A 6,834-nucleotide genomic window follows, 5' to 3' on the forward strand; every position below is an offset into this window, starting at 1 on the left:
ACTTTAATCAATGTACTGCATATCTGATAAAAGTCATGTAGGCCTACATATAGATGAAAATACTTTTCTAAAGTTATACAATGAAGATGTGCAGCTTTTAGTTTAGGGATCTCGATCGACTGCGAATCTATACTGCCATCTAGTGTGTAGAATCTTTTTATGATTGCAAGCCGAATATTGGGCGTTGAAGTATCTCTGAGAATGTTAACAGGATCTCACGTGACTCATTAAGATGCTGATATATATCAATATAGGTCTATATTTCTATATCCTTCTAATTATGTAATATATCATTATATCGACACATCTAAATTGTAATATTGTAATACATTCATATATTGCTATCCACAGGCCTATATTTAAACCTCTTCTACTTTTTAGAAATAAATTATTTGAAAAGACTCTACAGATCACTTAAAATGTCCTTAAACTGACACGAGTTTTAGTACATGTAAACGCTTTAATGATAATTACTGTCCGTCTTTTTAAAAAAACTTACGATGCTTAAAATATTTTCAAGTAATCAATTTCAGATATACTTAACTGAACTGTAAACATCTTTAAAGATTAATAAGTTAATAAAATGGATCTACAAGTAGGCTTGTATAGATGGAATGTTTTGAAAGATACTGAGATGATATTTCAGTGTTGGTTTGTCATGCTTAACAAGAGCTTTGAAGAAGCAAGTTGGAAATCAGATTTTTGAAACAAAACATCTGTCTGAAGCATCAGCTTCCGCAACTGCTTTTGCACTAGTTCAGGTTATTAATCTGTTCTGCATCTGTGAGATCTGCACACTGTACTAAGCTGTACCCACTTTTCAGTCAGTTTTACACACAACACTCTTATTCTGGTTTATTGTCTTTAAACGTCATACACCATGTTTTCTGTGAATTTATCATTTCTGTTATCTGTAATTTTTAAAGCCATGTGAGAAAAATTAAGTACACCCCATGATTCAATAGCTTGAAGAACCAGCTTTAGCAACAATATCTTGAAGTAATCATTTTCTGTATGATTATCAGTCTCTCGCATCATTGTGGAGGAATTTGGCCCATTCTTACAGCCTTGCTTCAGCTCATTGAGGTTTGTGCAGCTCTCTTAAGGTCCCACCACAGTATTTCAGTTGGTCCCTCCCAAGGTTTCCTCCTTCTCGGGAGTTTTTCCTTGCCACTGTCGCCTATGTCTTACTCACTGGGGGCTTTGGGTGGGGATGCTGTAAAGCACTTTGAGACGATGTAATGTTGTGATAATGCGCTATACAAAAATAAATTTGTTGTTGTGGTTGAGGTCTGGACTTTGACTGGGCCGTTGCAACACCTTGATTCTTTTCTTTGTCAGCCATTCTGTTGTACGTTTGCTGGTGTGCTTGGGATCATTGTCCTGTTGCATGACTCAATTTCAGCCAAGCTTTAGCTGTCAGACAGATGGCTTCACATTTGACTCTGCAGTACTTTGGTATGCAGAGAAGTTAATGTTCGACTCGTTCACTGCAAGATGCCCAGGTCCTGTGGCTGCAAATCGAGCCCAAATATTCACCCCTCCACAACTGTGCTTGACAGTTGTTTGTGCTGATGTTCTGCGTTTGCTATTCGCCAAACGTGGCGCTATGCATTATGGCCAAACATCTCCACTTTGGTCTCATCTGTCCAAAGGACGTTGTTCCAGACGTCTTGTGGTTTGTTCAGATACAAACCTAAGCCATGCTGCCATGTTCTTTTTAGAGAGAAGAGTCTTCCTCCTGGCAACCCTTCCAAACAAGCCATACTTGTTCAGTCTTTTTCTAATTGTACTGTCATGAACTTTAACATTTAACTTGCTAACTGAGGCCTGTAGAGTCTGAGATTGTAATTCTTGAGTTTTATGCAATTTCTCTGAACACTGCAGAGTCTGACCTTGGGGTGAATTTGCTGGGACGTCCACTTGGCAACTGTACTGAATGCTTTCCACTTGTGAATAATCGTTCGCACTGTAGAATGATGGACATCAAATTGTCTGGAAATGGCCTCATAACCCTTCCCAGATTGACGGGCAGCAACAATTGCTTCTCTAAGATCATTGCTGACCATCTTTCCTCCTTGGCGTCATGGTAACACACACCTGGATGCTCCAGACCAGAAAACTGCCAAAGCTTCTGCTTTTATAGAGGTGGACACACTTACTGATGATCAGTTAATGAACTACATTTGATTAGCAGCATCTGCCCTCTTAATTCCTATGTAAGTGTTAAGGTTGTGCTTAATTTTTCACACATATTTTGTCTTAGTTTTTGTTAAATAATGACACTGTGTAATATGTCACGTGTTGTTGTTCATCTGAGGTTGAATTTATCCAATTTTAAGACCTGTTAAGGACCAGATTATTTTGTGTTATATCTTGATACATCCCTGCGATGGGCTGGCCCCCCATCCTGGGTTGTTCCCCGCCTCGTAACCGTAGCTTCCAGGATAGGCTCCGGACCCCCCGCGACCCGGAAGGATAAGCGATTTGGAAAATGGATAGATCTTGATACATAAAACCTTAAAACTGAAAGAAAGTGTACTTTCTTTTTGACATGACTGTATGTATGTACAGTACCGTGCAAAAAGTCTTAGGCAGTGAAAGAAAATGATGTTCAACTGATCTTTGTGTTGGTATAAAACTACGATATTGTGTTTGTAAAACTACATTAATCATTTCAAAACCTCTGCTAAAGTTGCCCCATATTTGCAGCAACCATCCAACTTTTTGAAGAAAAAAAATTCCTACTAGTTTTTATTGCATAACTCACAATTTGCATATGTTTCTAATGTTAAATTGTGATTGTTGTTCTGGGCAAATATACACTTACTACTCAGAAGAAAAATCATTAAACATTTCCTTTGACTGTTTAAGACTTTTGCACAGTACTGTACTCACACTTAGTAGTCAAAAATTGACATCAGTCTTACTACATTGTCGAAGCACTTGTTGGGACTTCTGCTCAAGTTATACTGACATCTGTTGGTCAGAAGTGGCAGTCACTACCGCGCCCAAATGATACTTTTTATTGTAAGGAAATGCTTGGAGGTTTGCGTAGACCAATCGGAGTCGAATTCCACGAAACGGGACCCGCTGACGAGCTTCATGTCAGCAGCTGTTGCACTTTTCGGTTGGATACTGGGTTCAAAAGTGCATTTCACAAAGCTGCAAAACACGACGTCCAAGATGTTATCCCAAAGGCTGACATTCTGGAACCGCCGCAACAATGATCTACATTTCTAAAAAGCTGATTATGTATTAGATTTGTGTGACTGCACCAGCACGCAGAATCTGCCAAATGCAAATACATCGACTCATTGTTCTCTGTCCGTCTGCCCAATGTAGTAATTTCCTCCCAGGAATTTCAGCCATCTGGCTAAAGAAACAATATTAGCTTCACAGCTGTGTTCTCAGGTTTGCGCCGCACCAGTAAAAAACAGTGGGGGTGCAACGTGAAGTCCCGTAGATATTAGATGGTCTTTTCCAGTAAAAGAAATACCTTTATAGGTTGTGCTGACCACTAAATATCCACTGTATTTAAAATAGTAATTCATAGTAAATCCTAACTTTTTTTTTTTAAAGCGTTAATCATACAGCCTTTACAGTGTGCTGGAATTCGCTATTAGAAATAATTATTTAATCTATTTCATCCATTTATTAACAATCACCAGCAGATGGCGCATGGATAATATGCTCTTTTTTTGCGAAAGTTACTGAAAAGACCTGACCTTTTATTAAATGTAATAACGATATTGTGTTTCGCGCATTTGACCTCTGTGTTTACTTCAGGTTCAGGTTATTATAATTTCTACTATTAGGTTCTGCTTGCTATCATTTAAAAGGGCACTGCTTCGCGTGTGGCCTTGTAGTTCATATAGAATAAACAGGCATTAAAGAGAATAAGCAAAACATTACCCTCAATGTTAAAAATTAATGGGTTTATTAAGTGCTAGGTTCTCCACATGGAATAAATTCATGACAAAGGCAGAATATTGGGTTTTAAAGCTGTTAATTAAACATTAGACAGATTTCCCAGGCGTGCCCTGGGGAGGGTTAGATCGGCAGCATCCCATTGGCCTGCACTGACGGCAGCCGCCTGCCTGCCCTGCTAATTGGTGGCCTGTGGTTATGGAGCAGTGGGGATTGGTCACTGTGGGTTTGGGGGTGTCTGTCATCGCGGTACGCAGTCGTGAGCCCCTCCACATGCCCAGGTCCCCTGTGAACGCCGGCGCCTCTCTTTGTGCCCCCCCCCCCCCCCGTTGCTCCCTTGAAGACGGAGGCGAGGTGTTTCTGGTGGCGATGGGATGCACGTTCCCTGGGGTTGGGGAGGGGCCCATTATCCTGTGCTTGTGTCTTAATTATTCATCGGCTCAGCGGGGGACCCTTGCCCAGAGTCACGGTGCATCAATTTCCATACCTGATAATTCCAGTGTGTAGCCCAGTTATATGCGGCAGATTTACAGTAGGAGTGGCTCATGGGTGCAGCTGCATTGTCCCAGTTAGGATTCAGACCCGTGACTCTGCTCACTGGCCCAGCTGGAACTTGGGGATGCTGCCAGTATTTTTTATCAGTTAGGATGACACTGAGTATAAACATTACATCGGTTTGTTTGTTTGTTTTCCTTACAGTGATAATAAGGCAGTGACTTAGTATATTTGAGACTGATTTTCTGGAACAAGATAGGAGCTGAAAGACTTGCTGTTGTAATGTCATAAGACTGCAAGACAAGCACAATAGAGTCTCATTTACCGCATTTGGGCCTGTGACTTGCATTCAGTTTCCCTACATTGAAATTGTTCATGGCAGCACTGGCCAGGACAAGCAGAAGAAAGTTGGGTGGATGCATGGATGAGGCTGTTTACAAATGATACCTTCTGCATGTGCATTTCACCTGATGTGCTGGGAGCGTGGCTATTTCAGATTAACCCCCCCCCCCCCCCCCCAGATTCGTTGTTCAAATGCTGACTTTTGTAAAAGCCAAATTTCTATTTGTGTGTTTTGTGATGCATCGTTTAACTTAAGGTTTCCCAAACTTAACTTTCCCACTGAACGGTTCATGTCGTGCGAAATTTTCATGGACCGATAAAACGATCAGGGGAGGGGGGACCGGTGGATTGATAGAACTTTTCATAAGTTTTTTGTTTTCGGAAATTAACCGATCCCTCCATAAAGTTCCCAGCATCCCACAGCCCGGTGGAATACTGACCATGGATTGGTCTTGGAGCTTGGGAACCCCTACTCTACATGATGATCTACATGTCTTTTGAGGGTGTCAGGTGACAGCACCACCTACTGGGTGGGGTTGCACACTGCACTGTACTTATGTGTTTGAAACAAAACATCAGCTGCATGGGGGGGGGGGGGTGGTAATTCGGGGTGGGTGGTTTCAGCTGGTTTTGTGGAGTGTTAATAGTGAAGGCCGGGGGTGCAGGCCTGGATTTAGGCATCTTCCCACCTTAGGGTGGAAGCAGATGCAGAATCAGAAAAAGATCCCAAAGGCCTACGAAAGGCACCAGAGCTGGAGAAGGGCGTCCAAGTCTTTTAAAATGCATCTGGACCACAAACATCACTCACAGGCAGGCGTGCAGTAGAGTCATGGATCAAATCCACAAAAACACATGCTGAATGTGCAGAATTATAAACTAGGGTGGGGGGTGGGGTGGGGAGGGGTTGGCGGCAGGTGATATTTTGTCAGGGGGCCTGGAATTTCCAGTTACACCCCAAGACTGATGCTGTGGTCAGAACCTCCATTCTTTGACCCAAAGAATTCCTCTCCATGGAGAGTGTTTTCTTACACAAGTTTTCATTGGTTGTTAAAACAGCTGCGTGCATTTAACGACGACAAAAATAAAATGCGCTGATGCTGATCCCCCACCTATAAAACGCTGGAACGTGCAGCCGGTCGCAGCCTGGGCCGGCCTCTTCCGCTTTCGACTCTGCGATGCCAGGAAGTCCAAACAATGTGACCTCTTTATATTGATGAAGGTCCTGGCTGCAGTAGAATGTCTGGTGTAAACTGTTATTTCCTTTAAAAATATCCTATCCACCATTTTGTCCTTCGGGGAACGACAGCGACGAACTGTTCTTTCAGAGTCACCTCCGCTCGAGAGCGACAACAAACCAGCAACATAGAGTAGTTACAAGTAAGCCAAACAAGACACTTGATAAGGTGCATTGGGACAAGCCGCACTGGACTGTTCAAATGTCTCCCTTTGCTTACTTGTATATACTCTATGTTGCTGGTTTGCTGTCTGTCTCTAACACTGTTATTTCTGCAATATACTTTATTTTACTTTGTGAGTAAACACACCAAAACACTTGTTCTAGGCTTGTGCATGGCGAATAAGTTGTGTAATCTCTTCAAAGTAATCAATAAATATGCGAAATATGGATTAGATTTGTTTTATGCGTGCTGTGCCGTGTGCCGTATTCTCCCAGAAATGAGGATTCGTTCCACAGTAATTTAAACGAAGCGCGTTTCAGGCATTTGCACTCAGTTCCTGACCCGCTGCCTGAGGACAGGGCTCAGCAGCCACGACGCCCCAGGTGCTTAAAGGATCACCGATCTGCGGCTTCCAGACACTAAGGTAGCCTGAGGCTCCTTAGCAGCTTCACAGCAGAAGCTCTCCCCGGCCACGGTCTGCTCACTCTGCCAGGCCCAGGAACGACTTCATCCCTGAACTGAACTCTACCTATACTCTTACTGGCTTTCTCGTTACGTGTTTACACATACAGTACGTGTGTTTTATATGTGTTAACCGGCAGGAACCCTTGTTAGTTTGCGTCGCGTACTCTGTCACTGATAGATCAAAAGGTGCTGTGTTGATATGAGT

This window comes from Paramormyrops kingsleyae, chromosome 22 (assembly GCF_048594095.1).
Source record: "Paramormyrops kingsleyae isolate MSU_618 chromosome 22, PKINGS_0.4, whole genome shotgun sequence".
NCBI classification, from domain to species: Eukaryota; Metazoa; Chordata; class Actinopteri; order Osteoglossiformes; family Mormyridae; genus Paramormyrops; species Paramormyrops kingsleyae.